This window comes from Micromys minutus (genome assembly GCF_963924665.1).
Source record: "Micromys minutus genome assembly, chromosome: 15".
NCBI lineage: Eukaryota > Metazoa > Chordata > Mammalia > Rodentia > Muridae > Micromys > Micromys minutus.
In genome coordinates, this window is record NC_137984.1 from 48,084,031 (window position 1) to 48,109,900 (window position 25,870).

Sequence of the window (25,870 nt, forward strand, 5' to 3'; positions counted from 1 at the left end):
TCTTCACTTCCCTTTGTACATATTTTGTAAAACATTGTAGAATAGCTTTTAAAACAAAAAAGTAAACAGGGAGTATCCTAGAACATTAGCCAATTATGCCATTACTTCTCAAGCATTTCTGCTTTAGCATGAGAACAAAGTAATTTCTTGGCATTCCTAGATACATGCATGGTCAGGAGGAGTGAGGCCTGCCAGCTTACGTGTCCATCTATGATTTTCAGTTGTTTTTTTGCCTCAGGTCTTACAGAGAAGCCAAGATGGCTTCTTTGCTTTGGTGTGTAGGCAGAGGTCTTAAGACACACAATTTTGCAAAAGCAATGTGCCATGACTTACCTCCTTTTTCAGTTACTGGTGATTGCACAAAATGTAAACATTTTCCTAAGTGTTCAATAGCAACCAAATATGCCAGGGCAAGAACCACTTTTCAAGACAATAAAATAAAACATATGGGAAGAAAATAAGAATGCTTGTCAAAATTATTCCAGTGTGAAATTAGTTACATTCCATGAGAAAATATAATCATGCCAGGGGTTGCTTTCTTCAGTGGCTCTCACATAAACTGCAGCTGGGAAAAATTCCTGGTGTTCAGCTTCATAAGTCGTCAGTGCCATTGGCTACCTAGCCTCATTCATATTTGATTGTTTTCAGTCCACTGCCATTTCTATACAGCCCTGGTGGATATTTCTTTGGTTCATTGAATAAAACACTCACATCAGTCTGTGATTGTGTTGCTGGTGTTCCTGCTATAATTAAAACAGCAAAAGATTAAAAAAAATACTACTTGAAGCAACCAGTATCAAGTTCACTTCCAAACAGAATACACATAAAAAAAGATTATCCACCAGAGAGCTGCCAAATGTACTGTAAACTGGATGCATTTCAGAATCCCTTGAACACTTGGCTAGAATCTCGCTAAACCACCTCGCTGCTGTCGGCAGAGTGTGATACTCAGAGATTTGTTTTAGCTTCCATGTACTTTCTGCCAGTTCAAAGGAAAGACTTCCAAGGGGTTCGGTCAGGGTCCCAATTTTAATGATGTTGTCTACTTTCTTTGTCAAAAGTAATGGATCTCCCTCTGAAAGATATTTGAGCCCTTTATAAACATGGCATTCCAAAGAATTCCAAAGAATTCATCCTCTGTTTTCTTCTTCAAGAAGCTCCTCATATGTACCCAGAGTGGTTAGGGTGAGGCTTGAAATTAAGGTTAGGGTTAGGGTTTGCACCATGGGAAGATAAAACACCTCACTCCCCAGTACTTTTCCTATTACAGTGAAACACCTGTAGGACACATGTGTGTATAGACTATTGTAAGAGAGAAGAGAGGGTATAAGGAGAGAGAGAGCAAGAGAGTGAGAGAGCGAGAGAGCTAGAGGGGGGAGAGAGAGAGAGAGAGAGAGAGAGAGAGAGAGAGAGAGAGAGAGAGAGAGAGAGAAGATGAGAAAAGAAGAGAAGAGAAGAGAAGAGAAGAGAAGAGAAGAGAAGAGAAGAGAAGAGGAGGGGGAAGGGAAGGGAGAGGGAGGGGACAGATGAATACAGACAGTAAATCCTGCTGAAAACCCTCTATCAAAAATTTATCTCTTATCAAATCAAATGCAATTTTTCCATTCTGTCAAATATCTCTATAGTATGAAACTAGGATACCTTTCAAGTCTATGTTTTACCAATTCCATATAAGTTCCTTATATTTCTAGTAAGCAAAAGTGTTCATAGTTCCTGCCTTCCCTGGAGCCTTACCACCCTATACCCCCAGTTCCTGGTTTTGCTGATAGTTGTATCCACACTCAGTTTGTCTGGATTTTGGGGTATGAGATGCCTGGCCCCAGTGGGTATCAGAGGAATAGAAGCAAATAACTGACCCTATAATCTAACGATCAATGCACAGAGGTGTGGCACTGGCAGAAGGATCCACGTGTCTTTCAAATCACTAATGATAAAAATGATGTCAAGAATGTAAGTAAGCAGCACACTTCAAGGAATATTTTGAGAATTTCACAAGCATCCACAGAGACAGACAGAACAAGAAGAAGGATCAATTAGCAGGGTCTGAGAGTATGCAGGAGAAGGGGGAAGTAAAATGGCTTCATATAGCAGCTTCTCTAGTGGACAAAAACGAAATCAAGAACAGGTGAGGACCAGAAGACATGCATATGCTTGTTCCTTGCAAAAAAAAAATCAGTTTTCAATTTTGCAATAATTTGGAGCTTCAAACTCTGCATTTCCAATGTATTTTAATTGAAGATCTATGCATTTTAAAGTGGGTTTTCAAGGTGAGTCTGCTGAGCACTGAGTGGTCCACTATGAATCATGTTTGTGGTGTATTTTCTTGATGCATTCCCATGGCCTTGGAGAGTAGCATCCTTAATGAATAGAAGCACTCTGCATTTTATACTCTTATTGCTCTCTAAATATTAAGAGGTATTTGAAAAAGCGGCTTCCTCATCTCTGTGGTTTATGACAGATTTGAGTTTTATTTATCATGCCTTTTAGAAAAGAAAATGAGAGGTAAAAGAAAGTAAATGCCTTGCCTTTATGGTAAAGAATAAAATGAGGGAACTTTCAATATAGATTTTTCTTGAATTCTTATTTGTTTTTGAAATCATTTTGCCTTCATGAAACAAAAGCAATCCTTTTTTTCCGTCTTTGAACAGCACTTTATTTCTATGTAAAGTATTTGACTTTAGAGTATGAAAGTAGAATTAAGAATAGACCACTTGAGTTCTGTGCCTTTTATTTACTATTATTTTATATTTTTATTCATTAGATGCTTATCATTTAAGTATTTACACTTATAGCATAACAAACTTTAAGAAATTGGAGAAGTGGAAATTAACCAGGAAAAATAGTCAGTGAATATTGAATCATAAAATGCATTTTATACCATCTAATAAATTTGGCTGAAAATATATCCTTAGTTTTCTTAGAAGTTGGCAGAGAACCTTCAGGAACATTTTACCTCTAGCACTGAAGGATTTTATTGTGTATCTTGCCATGAAATTAGATGGCTTACATATCCCACTATATACTTCCAAAATGGTTTATTTAATTCATAGTTAAGATACTGAGCGAAGAATGTTAAATCAACTATGGAAACAAGCTATATTTTCGTCAAACTGGAAAACCAACTGACCTTGCTGGCAAGAGTTTTTGGTGGGATAAGATGATATTTTGGTTATGGCTAGAATACTTAAAGAGAAAATGGAAGTGAAATTGTTTTTCCTGGTACTGTTGTTGTGGATTCAACAATCCTTATGTGGCTTGTGATGATGGTGAATAATTTTATAATTATAAATGGCCACATTGACCAACTAGGTCAGTGAGGAATTTCAAGTAAATATGCACTATTAGCTGAACAAATTGAGTTGTCTCTGCAGAACATATTGGAGAATGTCTAACAGCATTGTTAGACAAACTGGGAGAGAATCCAAGGGATATTTGGGCCTTGGCACTTTTTCCCCTCAATCAACAGAGTACAGTCATAGTTGCTCTTTCCAGATGTTAAAAAATCACTGTAGCAATATTTGCTGAGTGGCAGTTATATGCTACAATATGTAATTGTTACAGCCACATAAAGATAGCATACTTAGGATTTGTAGGGGGAATAAAAGCCACAAAGTCCTGGGACAAATGACTGTAACTCACAATGTATTAAGTAAAGACATCAAGGCACCTAACCAGAATTGTTAGTGGCATGCTTAAGAGGAAAGCACGGGTCTCCTCTGAATAGACAGATAAAGATTTCCAGGAGGAACTGATACCTGTGGGGTCTAAAGGAACTGCTTTTTTATGAGATTATGAGATACATATACAACATTTCATTTTTATATCTGCATATTTTTATTTCTAATGAAAGTGTATCAAAACTAGCATTTTAACTAAGAATGGGAATTAAAGAGCTTATACTCAATAAGAAATTTCAAGAACATGAAATTTCTTCTCTTAGTAATATGTGGATCTTTCCATGAAGCTGTTTGTGCAGTTAAGTTAGCCAGTGTTACCGCTGACTCATACAAAGCCACTTGCTGAATGAACAAAGGCCACTGAGATGATTCCTGAAGTGTCATCGTGTGAAAAACTCACCTCAAAAGTCCCCACGCCCACTATGCTCTACTGCCTTGCTGGAAAGGGAAGAGGTCGACAAACTATTAATGTAGAACACACGGGGCACAATCATCCACAAAGGAGGTCATATCCCTTCACATTGTGATGTAAAGGTTCTCAGAATAGGAGCTTCTTTAAGAATCCTAGTACTTGAAAGTCCTGGATGCCAGGAAAGCAAGAGGCTTCCAGGACCCATCAGGGATGACATTAGCTGAAATACTCTACAAAGGGGAGAGAGAACCTATGGAGATGATATCAGTATCTAGAGTTAGGCACAGCCCCAGTTGAGAAATGGGGTCACCCACCCATCTCCAAATTTTTAACCCAGAATTGCTCCTGTCTAAAGGTAATGGAGGGACAAAGAGTAGAGCAGAGACCGAAGGAAAGGCCCTTCAGAGACTGCCCCACCTGGGGATCCATCTCAGTGGCAGACACCAAAACAAGACATTATTGCTAAAGCCAAGAAGCACTTGTTGAGAGGGGCCTGGTCTGGCTGTCCGCTGAGAGGCTCTGCCACAGCTTGACCAATATAGATACAGATGGTTACAGCCAACCATTGGATGGAGCATGGGGACCCCAATGGAAAAGTTAGGGGAAAGACTGAAGGAGCTGGTGGGGATTTGCAACCCTATAGGAAGAACAACAATATCAACCAATCAGATCCTGCCCCAAAGCTCCCAGTGATTAAACCACCAACCAAAGAGTACACATAGAGGGACCCATGGCTCCAGCCGCACATGTAGCAGAGAGTGCATTATCTGGCATCAACTGCAGGGGAAACCCTTGATCTTCTAGAGGCTCAATGCCCCAGAGTAAGAGAATGCTAGGGTAGTGAGGCAGAAGTGGGTGAATAGGTGGTGGAGTACCGTCACAGAAGCAGGGGGAGGGCATAGGGGGGTTTGCAGAGGGGAAATCAAGAAGGGGGATAAAAGAGAAGAAAAAGCATTAAAAATAAAAAGAAACCTGGATGCTGCATCTGTCATTAAACTTGAACAGTCCTGTCCTCTGTCTTCTGATGGTGAATATCATAAGCTCAGCTCTTACAAGAACAACTGCACCTGCGGACTCTGACTTCTGTTAAGTAGGCGTTCACTTCAGCCCAAGAAGTTGTTCTTAGCTTGGATTTTTATTAAATCTTTTGGCATTTTTCTGTTCAATTAGACTTTTGGATAAAGAGAGAGTAGCAAACAGAGGAATCAGTGAGGATACACATAGGTGTTGAAAACAAATTTTAGGGGTCAACTTCTCTATCTATTGTCTATCTATCTATCTATCTGTCTGTCTGTCTATCTATCTATCTATCTATCTATATATATATATATATATATCTCTATCTATCTATCTATCTATCTATATCTATCTATCTATCTATATCTATCTATCTATCTATCTATCTATCTATCATCTATCTCTCTATCTATCTATCTATCTATCTATCTACCTCTATCTCTATCTCATAATATTGATATTTATGCATCTGGGTGTTTTGTATGCTTGTATACATGCATGTGTAACACATTTGTCCTGGCACCCACCGAGGCCAAAAGAGCATTGATCCCCTGGAACTGAAGTTTAAGGTTGAATCCAGATCCGTTGCAAGGGCATAAGTTCTCTTAACCACTGAGCTGTCACTCTAAGATTGTGGTTCTTTGTTTTTAATTAAAGTTGATAACATCACTTGTATTCACAGTAAGGGCAGAGAAGACATTTCTAAATATCAAGGTTAGAACTTATCACATGGAGGAATTAATTCTGATTGGTGATTAAAATACATACTACAGAAATGAACTCATCCATCCCATGGGTCCATGACTAACAGCAAATGTATTCTTCAAACTGTTAGCATCCCAAGAGCTTGCAGAGTGGTGTTCTCAGGTCAGTTCTGCAGAGCCAGTGGTTTGTGTATATGTGTAAAATTCAAGATATCACACAGTGTGTGGACTATGCCAATGTCCTCACATTCTTCCCTTTTTTCTGGGTTTAATTTTTATTTATGTTCCCTTTGATTGCTAAATATTAAGTATACAACATAACAACATTTGGTCAATGACAGATCATAAATACTGTGGTATCTGCATGGTGTTACGATTGAAGTGGAATTTCCATTACTTAATGGCATTGAAGATATGGCAACAGGTATCACAACACATCCCTTGGATCTGTAGAGATGCCGAAGTGAACTAACTCCCTGCACCAGAGGCTACATAGAAACACAGCAGTACAATTATATACAGCACTGTCTCATAGCAATAACAAGTGATTGTGCTTGTTGGTTATGTGTGTTCAATAACTATATTGTTTAGTATCATTTCAGAATGTTCTGTTTCTTCACAAACAAAAAGTGAGCTATAAGACAACCTTAGCTCCTGTGGGTTAATGAGTGCAATGGCCATGTTATGTTATAAAACAGCAAATAAAGCTATTTGTGCCACAAATAACCTTCTTTAACCCTTCTAAAAATGGTTACTAAGACACTCATAGTACATGTAGCAGTGTGATATATTTTGTCACAAAAATATTTTTAAAATTTAATGTATATTTTTGAGGATCTCGAGGTCTTCCTAAAATCCGCAGCAAAAGCAACACAACAGGCTGTAATGGAGGAGAAGAGATGATGTATTTAAGGAAGTATGTGGGATGGAGCTACCAAGTAAGAGTCTGTTTCTTCTGTTTGTGAAATAAGTACTCTCAGACAGAAGTCATAAATTGTCATTGCACCACACAAACATGTGGGGATATATCCAGAGAAGTTCAAATAGGGACCTAAAAATACCTATACTCAAAGGTAAGGAAGTGACCTAAATGGCCACAGGGAGATGGGCAGACACAGAAATGTGCTTTGTGTACATGGAGAAACTCTGTTTACTTTTATCTGGCCTTAAAGGAAAAAGAAATTGAATTATATGAGATGCTATAGATAGGCCTAGAGAATTTTGTTCAACGGGAAATAAGTGAAGCAAGTAAGAAAATATCAGATGATCTCACGTAACTGGAAATCTATAATGTTGATCTCAAGGATATATAAAGTAGAAGATTACCAGAGGCTGACACTGGAGTGTGATGGAGAAAGAGTAAATTTAACCAAAAGCATAGAATCTAATCCATCCAACAAGGATAATTATTGTCCTGCATGACTACTACATGATTACTACACTATAGTATACATTTCAAAGGACTAAGAAAGTAGAGTTTTAACATTCACCAATAAATTAATAAATAAATACACAATGTTATTTGGTGATAAGTGTATTATTTGGTCTTTATGTTATTCTTCTTTATAAAGCATACGCATAAATCAAAGCATTCCATTACTGCCCATAAACACACATGTTATTTATGGACTTCAAAACAAAATTTCAAAACTGTGATTATTTGAACTAATGTATAAATTTATATGTGAATTAAGATGTGAGATACAGTGAATCATTCCTGTTCCTCACCAAGAGCTATCTTGATAACAGAGTTCATATTTCCACCCTGTACACTTTGACTGGCTCACAAGCTTTGTTTTGTGACCATGGTTGGTCAGTGTCCTGGTCATCATATGACATCATCCTGGTCTTTTATTTCTTTACAGTGAATAGAAGAGCCTCTGTGAACATTCTTTCTTATATCTTATAGTTCTCTATCATCCTTTAGACTGACCTAGGGCCATTTGTAAGTTCAGTGAAATCAGTGCTCTCTCAAGAGCAGAAGAATCAGATATGACCTATCTAAGTTGGAGTCTCTTTTTCTCTATGACTGTTGGTTGAAATAAATATTCACCAAGATGGCAGCCTTCTTCTTTAGCTTGAGGGAACACATAATGTCCTTTCTCTTCCTGTGCTTGTCCTGTCTAAAAAGCAGCCAAATCCTTGGAACCTGCCTATACTGAAGTTATAAGCATGCAATTGTCTATCTTGTCCCCATAAACCAGCGGTTCTCTACCTTCCTACTGCTGAGACTTCGCCAACCATAAAACTATTCCATCACTACCCCATAGCTATAATTTTACAGCTATGAATCAGAGTGCAAACATCTGATACGCAGGATATCTGACAACCCACAGGTTGAGAACCAGTGCCCTAGACTCACCTGAGAAACCTGAGTTACTTGATAGATATAAGAATGTGTACAAGCCAAGGTGTCATGCAGAATGAAATCATTTCTGTTGTAGAGATCTTTAGCAAACGGGATCAGGAGAAATCAAACAAAGCTTCAAGGAAGCCATCTGGGGCAGATAAATCTGGGGGCAACAAGTATTCATCACCCTCTCCCTCTCATCTAGCTCTCTCTCCAATGACAGCATCCAACACATCAATGTTGTATGTAAGGCATTGCTTGTGTTTTCATTTGGCCAAACACTCCTTGTTGCCTGCATAAGATGGTAGATAGACCACTAACCTCCTAGAATGTGGACTCTACAATCTTTGTTAGGGCTGAAAGTCTGACAGTAACTCATGGCCACTATTGTCTTCCAGGAATTCAGGGAACAAGCATTCCACTACTCAGAAAGAAAGGCAATTTTCCCGTGATTTCAAATGTTTGAAAAAAACAGAATCTTTCTTGCAGCATTGGCAGTAAACTATACAAACTATAAATTGTTCTGAAGATTGATTATGCTCCCAAGTGTTCCCATGACCATTAATCAATGACATCAGCAACTTACTACATCACCTGTCATAAGCAAGTAAGAGCAAAAAATCAACAAACACAGCTGCATTTGCTTGTAGTTTGTTCAGGCGGTGTTAGGAGTCCCCCGGGAATGGAAAGGAAAGCAAGTTCTAGATGGAACAGAAAGCCAGGCATACCCCTTTTTATTAAGGTACCAGCAGATTTTGGTTTTAATTTTCAAATTTTATGATAGACTTTGGCTCATAAGATGATCCAATTTTAAAAGATGTAAGTTTTTATTATATAAAAATCATAGCCTGTGGCTGCAATTATTCTCTCCTCTTGTGACTCGTCTTTGAAAAGCTATTTTATTTCTCTCTTTTTCTACACCATTTTTCTGGTTACAGGGAAATTTAAGCCGAGTGTTTCTAGTTTCTTTTGCCAAGCATTTCAATCATTACAAAGTTGGTGTGAGGATAGTTGAACAGAACATGAGAAAACAAAGTGTTTCAGAGAAGTCAGATGAAGCTGTAGTCTCTGATGCCAGCGGTGGTGCCCTCTGCTGCCCCCTGCACAGTTCCCTGGACTCTCTAGGTAAAGTTCAAAAATAGTGAGGAGTCCTTCATTGTAAGAGCAAAGTACCTTGTACTTTGTCATGTGTGTCTCGTAACATGGTCTCTGGAGAAGCAAGAGGCTATCCAGCATCTAGGGATGAAGCCATGAAAATGAGACTTGCAAAAATAAATGTCAACAAGGCCATTTGTAAGATCAAAATGCTTTAAAGTGTGAAATCTGTCCAATAGTTTAAGTCAAAGATGCCTCTCCAGAAGTAACAAAGCTAAGAAGAAAAAGCATTGGTTAATTCCTTTTGTTAGTAGACTTGGTTGTTTGCTTTTTTTCTTTTCGTTCTAGTAAAGAGATGAACTTGAGAAATACAAGTCTTTAAATTAAATTTTAGTAGTTACTTAGCAATAATTAAAATAAAATCATGGTGAAATGGGAAATCTCATTCAAGTCCCTCATTAAGGTCTCACTTTTCCCACCATCTGTGTCCTTCTCTCTCAAGGTAACAGAAAGTTTCTGACACGCATGCATACAGATTGTATGTTCTTGCTTCTGGTTCTACACATGCATAGATTCCTTTCTGTATAGGATACCAAGTATCCTTTCATAACTTTTTTCCTAATTAATTCTGTGATCTCAAAACTTCTTTCCAGACTTTGACTTTTACAGTGACCCCATATTCATCATAGTCTAATTTTATTCAGACATTCTCTTTTATTCCTACAGAATTATAGTGACTCTTTAGCTAAAAACTGCCAGATATCATGGCCATAAGTAGCAGGCTGATGCTCAATTACTTTTACTCTATGGAACTTCGCTTTGGTCTGAATTCCATAATGTACTAGACAAATACAACACGGCTGCCAGTCATACATCTGTCCTTCACCAGGGAGATCAGTCTCTAAGCCTGGCTTCTGGGGGTGGAATATGTAAGCGATCTTTATCCTGTCAATAAGAAAATAGATTTTCAGGGGAAAGAAACATGTTTATGAGTGGTTCTCCCTCTAGGGTAAAACTGTTGCCAAAGAGGGCAACATGGAGACATGACAGTTGGCAAGTAAAGTTCCAGTAACTGTCCAGGGTTTACCAGGAATTTTTAAACTCAATCTTTGTCTCCTGGGGAAAATTTTCTTAAAACACAGAAAGTAATAGAAAAACTGCATATTAGGAATGAGAGAAAAATCTTGCTACACATATAAGTAAACATATGGAACAGTTAAGGATAAAGAGTGAGGTATATTTAGATAATCCAAAAGTTGAATAACACCAGAAGCATGTTCACTATGAGATCCAGACAAGATGTGACCAGGAATTCCTCAGAAAAGCATGTCTACTTTCCCTAGCCTTCTTCAAAATGGTACTGCCTCTTCAAATGCTCACCTACAAACACTTACACTCAAACAATTGTCAACACTCATCTGAAGTCCTTTTCATTCTTCCTTCTCTTTGTAAATCACATTTATCTCATAAAGTTAAACCTCAAGCCAGATGAAATCTCTTGACAAAAGAATCGAAGAAGACCAAATTGATCTCTTAAGTGGATCAATAGAAACTTAACTGAAATGGATTGGGGATTTTATCAAACTTGATGTAGTAGAACACTAATAAAATCACTTCCAATTCACACATATGGAGTTAAATTTTCAGCAGAAATTTATCTGATTACCAAGGATGACTGGTCACCTTTAATAATGGGTTAAGGTGGTAAAGAATTCTTTCTCTACACACAAATGCCTTCTTTCAGCGCATGAAGACAGCTTTCACTTTTCTACTTCCACAAAACTGTATTTACATCTTACATTATCAGGTCACAATTTTAAAATGTTCTCAATTTTTAAAATTTGACTCAACTTGGAAACGCTTCCAAAAGAGAATTTTGTAGCAGCCAACAAAGTCATGAGACTTGTATTCTTGTAGGGAAACATGTTATCCCTAAAAGCTATATATAAAATGCTACAAATAATAAGAAAAACATTAGTATAACAGAAAACTCCCTGCTTGAAGTGCTTACTTTGCCTATTTTATGTTTATTCATTTGATAATTCTGGTGGTGTCTTTTAACATGTTACATATTATAATTTGTTAGTAATCCCCAAAGATTTTTACACAAGAAAATTCCCGATGATGTTGACACTATATTATAGTAAAGATTTAACACAATGCTGAGAAGACCTCGATGTGCTTTCTCTCCAGCTGAAATGTTAGAAGACTCCATCTTTTCAAGACTCAACAATTGTATCAAGTGTTGGCTGCAGGATGAACAAGCCTTTTACTGAGGAGTGCTCTGACCCTGGATATCTTTTGGTCCCTGTGCTCATGAATGCATTTCAGTGAAAGCCACGGAGGGTCTCCTCCTCACCCTTCTAGGGATCATTCTTTTTGCTCAGACATTGATCTTTGAGGTTTTGTTTCTCTCTTTTATAATCTTATCTTTGTTAGGGAAATAGACCCCATAGATAAAGAATTCTCTGTCCAAGAAAAAAAGCTGTCAAAGTTGAAAATAATTCTTGTGCCCCCCACCCCAAACAAGCCCCTCTAAATTAAGAATCAGAATGCACAAGGCATGCACAAGTCTGCATAAAATGATGTCTTAAAGCTGAAAGGAGGTGTAGACACATGCTTTCATCCCTAATGCACAAGCAATCTCCAATTGATAACCATTTGCAAATGCAAAGTTATTTTTCTCCAAGGGAGTTGCATGGGAAAACAGACTACTCTTAAGGGTAGGCTTCATGCCCAGGACTAGATTATCAGCAAAAACCAAACTCAAGGACACCTTCTTTTTGTTAAGTTTCAGACCAAGGGAAAGCAGCTTTGACTTCTATCAAACAGACCAGGGCTCCAGCCTCTCCCAGCCTCTCTCAGTTCCTACCTATTACAAGGTATAGCTGCCATATTCTGCCCTCTACTCTGACCTCTCCAGTCCAGATGTTTAGGCTGCCTTATCACCAAGGCTCTTATCTATATAATCTAAACATTTTGGTTACCACCTCTGTGTCTCCTTTTGCTCTGTTTTGTACCTTTGACCTCCTGGCTACTGTACTTGGTTCCCTTCTCCTATCCCTGCCCTCTCTCCCCTCACCTTTCAGGGTCATTAACAATCTTGGCTTTGCCAGATGTGTCTACCTCTGGCCAGTGCTCTTCTACATATCTGCACTGACTTTTCTCTTCCACCATATGTAAGAGCAAACATGTCCTTTCCTTTTTCTTTCTTTTCTTTCTTCACTCATCTTGTTTCATAATGTAGTGGCAGGGTCTTTGTTTCCTTTTTTTAAATTATAGATAGATAGATAGATAGATAGATAGATAGATAGATAGATAGATGGATGGATGGATGGATGGATGGATGGATGGATGGATGGATGGATGGATGGATAGATAGATAGATAGATAGATAGATAGATAGATAGATAGATAGATAGATAGATAGATATAGTGTTTATGGAATTCCTGAATGTGTGAACAAGTGGGTTTTTGTATCAATTATCTTTTTCTTTTGCTTTTCCTTGGGTTCCTTTTCTACTGTTTTTTGTTGTTGTTTATTTGTTTTCTCCTATTTTAATGTTACATTCATCATAACAGATTATATATTTTATTATTATCCTTTAGAGGCCTGTTTGTTTTATAGTGAGGGATAGAAAGGGGGTGGATCTGTGTAGGAGGAGAAGTGGAGAGGAACTGGAAAAATAAAAGGACGGGATATTCTAATACAATTTCATTCATTCATTCTTTGCAATATTTATTTTTCTTTAATTTGACGAATTTTCCTATTTTTAAAATTTTGTCTTCCTCATGGCATTTTAATTTTTTTATTAAATTGAACAACTTTATTTTAAAAAACAAAGATAAATGTACAGATTTTAAGCATTTTTGCATAAAAGTATATGAATACATTTTCAGTGCTTGATTATTTTAAAGCTTTAATAGTATGCATTAAAATCTTACTACTTACACTGAGCATAAAGTACATGTAAAACAAGATGTAGCCAGGAAGTAGTGAAAGTTTTTTTTGGTGTGTAAAGATGAAGCATAATGATTTTTTTTTTTTTGGCCTTTGTTTTTCTTGAACTTCATATAGTCTGTGAGTTGTTTCTGGGGTGTTCAGAGCATTCAGGGGTTAGTATCCAGTTATCAGTGACTGCATATTATGTCTATTCTTTTGTAACTGGCTAATGATGTCCAGCACTTACTTAGATGCTTCTCAGCCATTCAATATTCCTCAGTTAAGAACTTTTTATTTAGCTCTCTACCCCATTTTTAATAGGATGTTTGATTCTCTGGTGTCTAACTTCTTGAGTACTTTGTATACCTTGGGTATTAGGCATCTATCAGATGTGGGGTTGTAAAGAACTTTTCCCATTCTCTTGGCTGTTGTTTTGTTTTCTTGACACTGTCCTTGGCCTTACAGATATTTTGCAATCTCATTAAGTACCATTAGTCAATATTTGACCTTAGAGCATGAGCCATGGGTGTTCTGTTCAGGAAATTTTCTCCTGTGCCTATGTGTTCTAAGGTTTCCCTCTTTTCTCTTCTAAATGTTTCACTCTACCTGGTTTAATGTGGAGATCTTTGATCCACTTCCATTTAAGCTTTGAACAAGGAGATAAGAAAGGGTCTATTTTCATTCTTCTGCATGCTGAGTGCCAGTTGGACCAACACCATTTGTTGAAGAGGCTGTCCTTTTCCTATTGAATGTTTACAGCTCCCATGAAAGAAATCAAGTGACCATACATGTGAGGGTTCATTTCTGGATTTTCTATTCTATTCCATTGATCCACATGCCTATCTTTGTACCAGTACCATGCAGTTTAGAACAATTGCCTTGTAATATAGCTTGAGGTCAGGAATAGTGATTCCCACAGATGTTATTTTGTTGTTGAGGATGGATTTCGCTGTTTTAGGTCTTTATTATTCCAGATGAAATTGCACATTGCTCTTTCCAGCTCTATAAATAATTGGTTTGCAATTTTGATGGGGATTGCATTGAATCTGTAGATTGCTTTTAGTAAGATGGCCAGTTTTACAATGTTGATCCTTCCAATCCATGAGCATGGGAGATCTTTCCATTTTCTGAGAACTTCCTCGATTTCCTTCTTTAGAGAATTAATGTTCTTGTCATACAAGTCCTTCAATTGCTTAGTTAGAGTCACACCAAGGTATTTCATAGTTTTTGCGACTATTGTGAAGGGTATCTTTTCCCTAATTTCTTTCTCCCCATGTTTGTCTTTTCAGTAGAGGAAGGCTACTGATTTGTTTGAGTGAATTTTATATCCAGCCACTTTGCTGAAATTGTTTGTCAGCTGTAGAAGTTCTCCTGTGTAATTTTTGGGGTCACTTACGTACACTATCATGGAATCTGCAAATAGTGATACTTTTACTTCTTCCTTTCTGATTGGTATCCATTTGATTTCCTTTTGCCATCTAATTGCTCTGACCAGGACTTCCAATACTATATTGAATAGGTAGGTAGAGAGTGGGCAACCTTGTCTAGTCCCTGATTTTAGTGGGATTGCTTCAAGTTTCTCACTGTTAAGATTGATGTTGGCTCTTGGTTTGCCATATAGTGCTTTTATTTAGTTTATGTATGAGCCTCGGATTCCTGTTCTTTCCAAGACTTTTAGCACAAAGGGGTGTTGAATTTTGTCAAATGTGTTCTCAGCAGCTGGTGAAATGACCATGTGTTTTTTTCTTTGAGGTTGTTTATATGGTGGATTACATTGATAAAATTCCATATATTAAATCATCCCTGCATCCCAGGGATGAACCTTATTTGATCATGGTGAATGATCGTTTTGATGTGTTCTTGGATTCACTTTGCAAGGATTTTGTTGAGTATTTTTGCATCAATGTTTATAAGTGAGATTGGTCTGAAGTTCCCATTCCTTGTAGGATCTTTGTGTGGTTTAGGAACGAGGGTTACTGTGGCCTCAAAAATGTGTTGGGTAATTTTCCATCTGATTGTATCTTGTATAATAGTTTGGAGAGTATTGGTATTAGGTTGTCAATAAATGTCTGATAGAATTCTTCACTGAACACATCTGGACCTAGACTTTTTTTGGTTGGGAGGTTTTTGATGACTGCTTATAATTCTTTAGGTGTTATGGGATTATTTAGATGGTTTACCTGGTCCTGGTTTAATTTTAGTATCTGGTATCTGTCTAGGAATTAATCCATTTCCTCCAGATTTTCCAGCTTTGTTGAGTATAGGCTTTTGTAGTAGGATCTGATGATTTCTTGAATTTCCTGTTTCAGTTGTTATGTTTCCACTTTCCTTTCTGATTTTGTTAATTTAGATACTTTCTCTTTGCCCTTTAGTTAGTCTGGCTAAGGGTTTATCAACCTTATTATTTATCTCAAAGAACCAGCTCTTGGTTTTGTTGATTCTTTGAATGTTTCTTTTTGTTTCTATTTGGTCAACTTCTGCTGTGAGTTTGATTATTTCTTGCCTTCTACTCCTCTTGAGTGTATGTGGGTCCTTTTGTTCTAGAACTTTTAACTGTGCTGTCAAGTTGCTAATCTATGCTCTCTCCAGTTTCTTTTTGGAAGCACTCAGAGCAATGAGTTTCCCTCTCAGTACTGCTTTCATTAGATCCCATAGGTTTGGGTGTGTGTGTTTTCATTTTCATTAAATCTAGGAAATCCTTGATTTCTTTCTTTATTTCTTCTTTGACAATGCTATCATTTAATTGAGCAATGTTTAGTTACCATGTGTATATGGGATTTTTGTTGTCTTTGTTGATATTAAAGACCAGACTTAGACCATAGTGATCTGATAGGATGCATGGGATTATATCAATCTTTTTATAAATATTGAGGCTTATTTTGAGACTGATTATATGGTCAGTTTTGAAAAAGGTGCCGTGAGGTGCTGAGAAGAAGGTGTATTATTTTGTTTTAGGATGATATATACTGTAGATGTCTATTAATACCAATTGGTTCATAACCTCTGCTAGTTTCACTGTTTCCTTGTTCAGTTTCTGTTTCCATGATCTGTCCATTGATGAGAATGTGGTGTTGACATCTCCCACTATGATTGTGTGGGGTGCAATGTATTTTTTGAGCTTTAGTAGGGTTTCTTTTATGAATATGTGTGCTCTTGTATTTGGAGCATATATGTTAAGGATGGAGAGTTCCTTCTGACAAATTTTACCTCTAATGAGTAAAAAGTGCCCTTCCTTATCTTTTTTGATAACTTTTGTTGAAAATCTACTTTATTCGATATTAGAATGGCCACTCCAGCTTACTTCTTGGGGCTGTTTGCTTGGAAGGTTTTTTTCCCAACCTTTTACTTTGAGATAATGTCAGTCTTTGTCTCTGAGATGAGTTCCTGAATGCAGCAAAATGCTGGATTCTGTTTATGTGTCCAGTCTGATAGCCTATATTTTTTTATTGGAGAATTGCATCCATTTATGTTAACAGATATTAAGGAATAGTGGTTGCTGTTTTCTGCTATTTTTGCTTTTGGAGGTAGAATTGTGCCTTTGTGTCTTTCTTCTTTTGATTTTCTTTCTTAGGTATTTTCTTGTTTTTACTAGGATGTAGTTTCTGTCCTTGTATTGAGTTTTCTACCTATAATTTGTTGTAGTTCTGGGTTTGTGGTCAGATATTGTATAAATTTAGTTTTGTCCTGGAATATCTTGGTCTCTCCATCTATGGTGATTGAGAATTTTGCTGGGTATAGCAGCTTGGGCTGACACTTGTGTTTTCTTAAGGTCTGAATGATGACTGTCCAGGATATTCTAGGTTTCATAGTGTCTGTTGAGAAGTCGGGTGTGATTCTGATTGGTCTGACTTTATATGTTACATTACCTTTTTTCCTTACTGCTTTTAGTATTCTTTCTTGGCTGTGGTCACTTGGCGTTTTGACTATTATGTGTCGGGAGGAATTTCTTTTCTGGTCCATTCTATTTGGAGTTCTGTAGGCTTCTTTGATGCTCATGGTCATCTCATTTTTAAGGTTAGGGGAGTTTTCTTCTAAGATCTTGTTGAAGATACTTACTGTGCCTCTTAGTTGATATTCTTTGCCCTCTTCTATTTATATTATCCTTAGGTTTGGTTTTCTCATTGTGTCCTGGATCTCCTGGATATTTTGTGTTAGTAGCTTTTTGGCTTTTGCATCTTCTCTGACTGTTTTGTCTATCTTTTCAATGTTGTCTTCAGCCCCTGTGATTCTCTCTTCCATCTTTATTAGTCTGTTAGAGATGCTTGCATCTGTAACTACTGATTTCCTTTGTAGTTTTTCTACCTCCAGGGTTGTCTCTTTTACTGTTTTCTTTATTGTTTCCATTTCCATTTCAAATTCTTTCTTCAATTCCTTCATCTTTTTGGTTCTGTTTTCCTCTAGTTCTTTGAGTTCTTTGAGTGTTTTTCTTGTTTTCTCTTTAAAAGCTTCTAATTCTTTCTGCCTTTCCTCCCGTTCTTGTTTAAGGATCTCTATCATCATCTTGAGGTATGATTTTGGGTCTGAGTCTTCTTTTTCTGGTGTGTTTGGCATTCTGCTGTTTGCTTTGATGGGAAAGCTGGGTTCTGGTGTTGCCAGGTTGTCTTGGTTTCCCTTGGATAAGTTCTTTTGCTTTCCTCTTGCCATCTTGTTGTCTGTGGTTATATGTGGTCTTGTTTTCAGTGATTGGTTCCCATCTCTCCTGTGTACCTGACCTGTGTCCCTGGATCTCTGCTGTTCCTGGTGGCAGATGGCCTGAGCGTTTGTCCTGCACACACGGGCCCTCCGGGTGGAGACCAAGTTCCTATGGGAGAGTTCCTACTCTCCTGAACCACTGGTGAGGGGCATGCTTTCCGGGCACTCAGCCCAGACTTCTCTTTGTCCCAGCTACTCATAGCGCAGTCTCACCAGGCTTGTGTCCCTGAATCTCTGCTGTTCCTGGTGGCAGATGACCTAAGCATTTGTTGTGCATGCAAGGGCCTTCCAGGTGGAAACCGAGTCCCTACAGCAGAGTTCCTGCTCACCTGAACCACTTGGGGTGATGTGCTTTCTGTGTGCTCTGCACAGACCTCTCTGCTCCCCCTTAATAAAAAATTTTTAATAAAATATTTTATAAGAAAAATATTTTTTCAGTGAAAGGAAGCAGAACCCACTAAAGTCTCATGTTTTAAGATCTGCTTATTGTCAGTGGTGCTTTGAATTAAGAATATTTAAATATTGTACCTCACCCACACAAGAAGAGATTAGACTATGCAGATATGTTTTTCCTGCAGAGAATTTTTCCGTGTAACCCTGGCTGTTCTGAAACTCACTTGGTAGATCTGGCTAGCCTTGTACCTAAGACATTCATCTGCCTCTGTTTCCTGAGTGGCTAGATTAAAGTGTACACTACTACCACACAGCTTGTCCCACCCCAGGTTTTCTGTCTAAATACATCTAAATGTATCCAAATAACCCCTGTTCTTTCAGCTTAGGACAACTAAGAATTAGGAATTCTTCTTCGCTATAATGTGTTCTTTAGAAATGTCAATAGTATTTCCCCTTGTTTTAGTTTCTCTGTTATTTCTCAACAAGATCTCCACAATAGAGTTGATTTATCTAGCATAGATTCGGAACAATTATAACTGTCACTCATATTCGAGACAGACATTTGTTGTCCTCAGTCATTATGATTTGGGGTCATTCACCTGCAGTGTGGCAGAACCCATTCTGACAAACCTCCACACTCTGCCAAAAGTTTTATCAGCTCATGGATGGTGAAACAGATGATTCCAACAAGAAGTGCCTACTGGAGCTGTAATCACCACATCATAAAAGAGAGTTTAGAGCGGTGGTTTTCTATGGACATTGAAAAGGGAATGTCAAGAGGCTATGATGAACAAAGTTGATTTTTTTTCTTCTCTGATTTGTGTTTTCAACATTTTGTAAGTTATTATTTTAATAACTATTTTGTCAATTTATTGTTGCTTACCACTTATTATTACATTATTGGCAATTGGTTTATCTTCTGTTTATCTGTCATTGAAACGGAAAAAAAATTATCTTCCCTATGAAATCAGGTTTTCAAAGCGTAATCTTAAAAACTTAGTTGGTTATAAATTTTACTGTTTGAAAATATCTTTTTGTATCACCTTTGCATTAGCTTAAGGATGATTTTTTGCTATTGGCATCCTCCTATATTTACTATGGTGGGTTTCACAGAGCTTGTAGCCAACTGCGAGTGTCTTATTAATATATTTTCTCTGGCTCTTAAAGACAACTTACAGAAAGAAGAGAGAAAAATTTCTGAATGGTAGTTGTGTCTATTATAGTGGCAGTATGGCAGGCATGGTGTAAGAGGAAGAGCTGAGTACTACTTCCTGATCCACAGGCAAATGGAGACTTGTCCTGGCATGAGAAAGGCCACCCCACAGTGACACACTTCTTCCAACAGGGCCATATCTACTCTACCAAGTTCTCACCACTCCTTCCCCTCTGGTGACTGAACATTCAAATCTATGAGCTTATAGGGACCATTCTCACTCAAAGCCCTTCACTAATCTAATTGGAAAAAATATTAAGAATAAAAGAAAGAAAACAAGACCTACACAAGTCATCTGTAAATGATAGATACATATCACCTAGGTAATTATTAAAATAAGCAAAGGAGAAAATATTAACATCCCAAAAAATGGTCTTCTCTACATTCTAACTAAACTCTAAATTTTCTAATGTTGAACATGTATAAAGCTATGGAGTAGTTGAGAAAATAGACAAATTTCTAATTTGAGCAATAGATCATCTATTAATATGATTCTCTAGAGAGAAAACAAGTGGAAACACTTGAATTGAAAGGGGCAGGTCTCAAACAGAGAGGGTGAGAAAAAATTCAGCCATGGAAGTTGATATGTGTGCATTTGTTTATGTGTCTGTAAGTGCAGGGGCAATGTCCTACACTTATCAAACTAGTTGGCACAGTGTTAATACCATTTATTAGCTTGTTCCATGCTGTGATTTAAACTTCCAAGAGAACAGAAAAGCAGAGGAGAAATGGAAAGTGTTTTACCAAGACAGTAAAGTAGTGAAAATAAATGCGCACACAATAACATGCTTTAACTCATTTGGAGTAAGTGCTGGCCGTTAAATATAGTCAAAGCAGACACTGTGCTGTGAATTACAAGGTTGTAAACATTCCTTTAACTGGTATTTGACTTGTTAGAGTGTGATGGTGGGCGGAGACAAGTCTCACAATAAATAATAATAGACCAATGCTAGGCTCGTCAGCAAGGTTTTCTTATCTGTTATTTTCACTTAAACATTGAAGGAAATGACAACGGCTTAAATAGAGCCAAAGCCAACTTAATGAAGTCTCTATACAACTCAGCAAAACTGAATCTAAACCATTTTCCAAACAAGGCACACAGGCATTTAAGTCAATCTCAGCCTGGATTTCCTAGGATGAAAACTTAAATAGATAAAATAGAATATCATGGAATTGTATTTGTTAGGTTTATTAGTGGGTCAAAATCTCTGTGTCAGGAGCTTTTTGCATTTTTTGCAATGCTGTGGTTTTCTGCTCCTCAACATTGATTGGGTTTGCTCTGTAGTGAAGATATGCTGGGGATTAATGTTGACTTAGTCATGCCGGAGGTTTGAATACAGCAATAACTCTAAAGAAAAAGAAATACGGTGAACTCTCAAAGGTTAAAAGGCCTTCAGTCAAGCTAACCCAACTGTTAGCTTCTAAAGATAAAGCTATTTGAATTGGGATTGATCCAATTTATGCTCTCACTGGAAAAATCAGAACATGTCAAAGATAGTCCTGAATTAATTTCTAAAGAGCAATTGTTGTCTGTGAATGAACATGCCACAAGAAATTTGATTGTAATGGATTAGTATATTGTACCATTTCACTACAGTTCTCCCTTATGTCACACACCCTGTCATACACCAAGAACACAAAAATTTCAGTGCATCTTCCCTGTACATCTTAGGGACATAGTTATATGGCTTGAGTTACATGTCCTACCATTGCTGTAATTCCAAAGACTTGCTATTTCTTGATGCCATCAATACTTGCAGACTCATTTAAAAACATGTTTCTTTAACAGGGAATAGACACATAGACCCCTTTGCCTGTTCTCTACAGTAAGGATGCCAAACACACGTATTCACAGGAATGGATATTTTTGCAGGCCACACAACTTCCTCTCAGTTTTAAAATTCTCTGAGTCTCTATTACACCTTTCTTTCCCCATTCTTCCTCTTCTCTCAAAACCCAATCGCCTTCTTACTTTCATATCTAACATCTCTGCCACACTTCACTGGAATGTTCTAACAGAAAAGAAAATGATCTTTCTGGTTCATGGCCCTCAGTACAATCTCCATCTCCAGGAGGAGTTTGCACAGCACCTGCTGAGATGACTCCGTGACTTACATTCATCTCATGGCCCAAGAGACACAGCTGTGGGAAACTGCTGACCATTTTCAGTGTGGGCTGGTGCATGTGATGAACTGAATTGCTGACAATTTGAGTTTAAATTATTACATGCAGTTAGTGGCTCGTGTTTAAGACAGCCCAAGTGGTCATACATATGACACGTACATATGAGTAACACTAAAGAGACTCAGCATGATATATAGATACATACATTCACATATTTGTGCATATATATAATGTGTATATGATATATATATCATATATACATAGTATATATCATCTATCACATATATTTGACATACATGATATATGCATATGTTGCACATATGCAACAATAATATTAAAGAATAAGATGCTACGAAGCTGAAAGGAAGAGGAAACAGAAGTGGAGTTGGAGGAAGAAAAGTAAGGGGAAATGGTATAAATACATTACTAATACATAAAACTCTCAAAGTAAATAGAGATGAATGCAGAAGGGTGGCTTTCAGTTAGAAACAGAAGAAGATTAATAACAGTGAACAAGAAAGAATGGTGGGGTGAATATGGTCCAAATGCATGATGTATATATGAAGTGAAGGAACCACCCCCTGAAGACACTGTCCTCACTCTACTACCTACAACATACTTGCTTAATAGCCAGGGCTGATTTGCAATCAAACCATTAAACATATCTCCACAGGATTCATTTTCTTCCTATAGGTCATCAAATCACACATGAGCACACCATTTTACTAGCATCTATTTAAAGGGCTCCATCTACAACCCTCCCTCATTCCTACGCAAAGTCAGTGTTATTTCTCAAACTGTCAATAACAGAAAAGCTTATTTGATAAGAAAACGTGGGGGGAAATCCTCAGTTGCATTTTCTCTTGACATCTTATAGGTAGAGGAAGAGAAATGGATTGGAGACCTGATGTCTAACTGTTTTCTTCTGACACGAGAAACCACATGCACTGATGTTGGCATAAGGCAAGAACCACTAACCACAATGGGGAGAATGTGCTTCTATTTGTCCTTCAAGAAAAAGCACTGTTTTATCCAAGTATGTCAATCACAAAGAAACCCTTAAATACTCATACTCAATGCAAGTAATCTATGCTATTGAATCCTGATGTTTTAATGTTGTGGAGACCATCCCTGTATGTACAGAATACATACCAGATCCCTAAAACAGTCCAAGACAGAGTGTAAGATATATCATTTCTTTCCATATAGCCTATGTACTGAGGTAATAATGCTTTAAATGTTGTTTTAGCTCGCTTTCTATTGCTATGAGGGGCCCCTGCAAACACTACCCATTCCCCTCCCCAGGAATGATCCACAAAATCAGGAAGGAAACCTACTTCACCACAACTTAATTACACAGTTGTTTCAAACTCTTAGAGCCTCAACTAGAGCAGTTTATTTCTTACATATTTCAGCACAATCCAGCTTGGACAAAATGTTTCTTGAGAACAGTTATCACAACAAAGCTTAAGGTGTGACAGCACTGAAACATCCTTACAAAGTACCTAAGACGTCTTCCATAAGAATTGCTTCTATGACTAATGATGTTTGGGATAAGAGTCTAGGGAGGAAGACTCTAGAATAAGCATAGTTAGTAGATTCCTTTGCCAAGTACATGGGACCTCTTTCATAAGGATGTGTTCTATTGGCTGAGAAACAGTGCTCCAGAGTCTGGGGGATTCCAGTGAGGCAAAACGATCACCAGGTTATTAAGAGCATCCATGCCCAGACTTCTGGGTAGAAAACACTGTAAATCTCTCCTATCAAATAGGTAAGTGCGTGTTTATTGGTCCTGATTCTTCTACTGTTTATCTGGGAGCATGAGAGAATCTCATGCTGTCTATATAATGCTGTGATAAGCATATGGCCAAAAGCAACTTGGGAAACAAATGGTTAATATTACAGTTTATAATCTACCATGAAGGAAAGACAAGGCAAAACCTCAAATCAGAAACCTAGGGGCAGGAGCTGAAACAGAGGCAGTGGAGAATCGTTGTCTCCTAGTTTGCTCCCATGGCTTTCTTATGCATCCACAGTACTCATACCAACAACCAATCATCAATCAGGAGAATGCCCCCACAGACTTGCCTATAAGCCAATTTAATGGAGGCAATTTCTGAATTGATATCAACTGAGATACGAATTCAAAAAATAAGTCTAGGTTTGTGTGAAGCTTTTAAAAATCCAATCAGCATGGTTGTATTGTATTAAATTAAAAGTTATTTAAATTAATTGTCATCTGTTTATTTTTACTTTATATGTTTAAATGTGATTTCTAGAACATTAAAAAGTGTATGCTTGGTTCATGTTTGGTGGTTAGATTTATGCCAAATGAATGTCTCTTTGTGGTCCTTTTGAATTTTGAGATATTCTACTTTTATGAAACTTTTTTCAGATATTTTCTTTGTATGCACATTGTTTTGGGTTTGTTTTAGCTCAACCAAAAATTTAGAATATTTATACTAGGAGGATGGCTCAATGGATAAGGTGCTGTCTACACAAGTATTAGAAACTGATTTTGAATTTCTGAACACAAGTAAAATTGGGTGCAGTCATGCCCACCTGTAATCCTGCTGCTGTTTTAGGAAGATGAGGAGAGATGAAGATAGGAGAAAGAAAGGAGGATTGCTGGCCAGCTGTGCTCCCCTACTGCATGCAGGGATCAACCAGAGAACATGTCTCAGACAGGGTAGGAGGCAAGGACTGGTGAATCGCTGATCTCCACATGTGTGTTTTAGTCCTTGTGTGTTCTGGTCCATGTGCATTTACACTCACACATCATACATACATGCATGCACATATCACGCATGCACACACACACACACACACACACACACACACACACACACGCACGCACGCACACACACACAATTTTTAAGAGTACTGGAAGATAAGGATTGACAGTGAACAGACTGCAGAGCCATGGGAGCCTCTTCTTCTTCCTCCACCTCCACCTCTTTCAGCTCCCCCTCCTCCTCCTTAGCACTACCTCTCCCCTCCCTGCTTCTCTCTCCTCTCTGTGATCATTCTCCCCTCTGTCTCTCACTCCTCAGGAACAAACCATTCCTCTCCTCCCTCCTGCACCGCACTTTACTAACATGTCTCTTTGAGTCTGTGGTTGAGATCTGCCTCTCTCTTCTGAAGACAGGAGGTTTGCTCTTTGAGACTCTAGTGGACAGAATGTCCTTATCTTTTTACTCTCAAAATGCAAAGATGAAAGTTTGGAGTGTGTTCTGAATCCAGAGAAGTCAAAACCCAAATGGAAGAAGGGATACTCTGGCTGTGAAGTGGGAGCTGCCTAAGGGAATTAGAAGCAGTGGAGTGCCGTAGGCACACTGTGCTCTGGTCCAGTGATTTAAAAAAAATCTGTCACTCACTCCACATTAAATTCTCTGCACAAGAAGTTTTCAGAATGTAAGTATAACTTTGTTTAAAAACTAGACAATTAAACAAAATGCTATAAAAATTCATACAGATCACACAAATTAAAAGGTAGTATCTTTCACATTCGTAAGTGATTATTCTTACTTTTTTTTCTGCTGTTACCAAATGTTATCCAAGGAGGGCTTTCGGAAGCACCGTGTCTTAGGTTCGCAGAAAGCAAGTTGGGAAAGAAAGGATTTATTCAGCTTTCACTTCTACAACACTGTTCATAACTGAAAGAAGTGAGGATAAGAATTGGAACACAGTAGGAACTTGGATGCAGGAGCTGATGCAGAGGCTATGGAGGAGTGCAGCTTACTGGCCTGCTACCCCTTGCTTGTATAACCCACTTTCTTATAGAACCCAGTACCAGCAGACCATAAATTCCATTACCCATAATGCTCTGGGCCCTCCCCCATCAATCAATTAAGAAAATGCCCTACAGCTGGTTCTTATGCAGGCATTTTCTCAACTGAGGTTCCTTTCTTTTAGTTAACTCCAGCTTGGGTCATGTTGATATAAAGCTAGCCAGCATACATGGTATCAAAGTCTCTGGGTTCTCACCTTCCTAGACCCTCATTTTCTACTGCCCCAATATCACAGTCCTCAATTGCAAGTGATTATTCCCAAATATTGTGATCAGTGGATAACACCACCATTATTGAAGTCAACAAAATTAAATACTAGCAAGTGGTTTTTGTTGCTACATTGGTTTCAGCCTTTATTTCTCCTCTTATCCTCTATTACCACATATATAAATTATTCCACCCTTCCAAATATGTTTTTAGCTCATGCTTTTTGATAGACATCCTAACAGTGGACCTGGA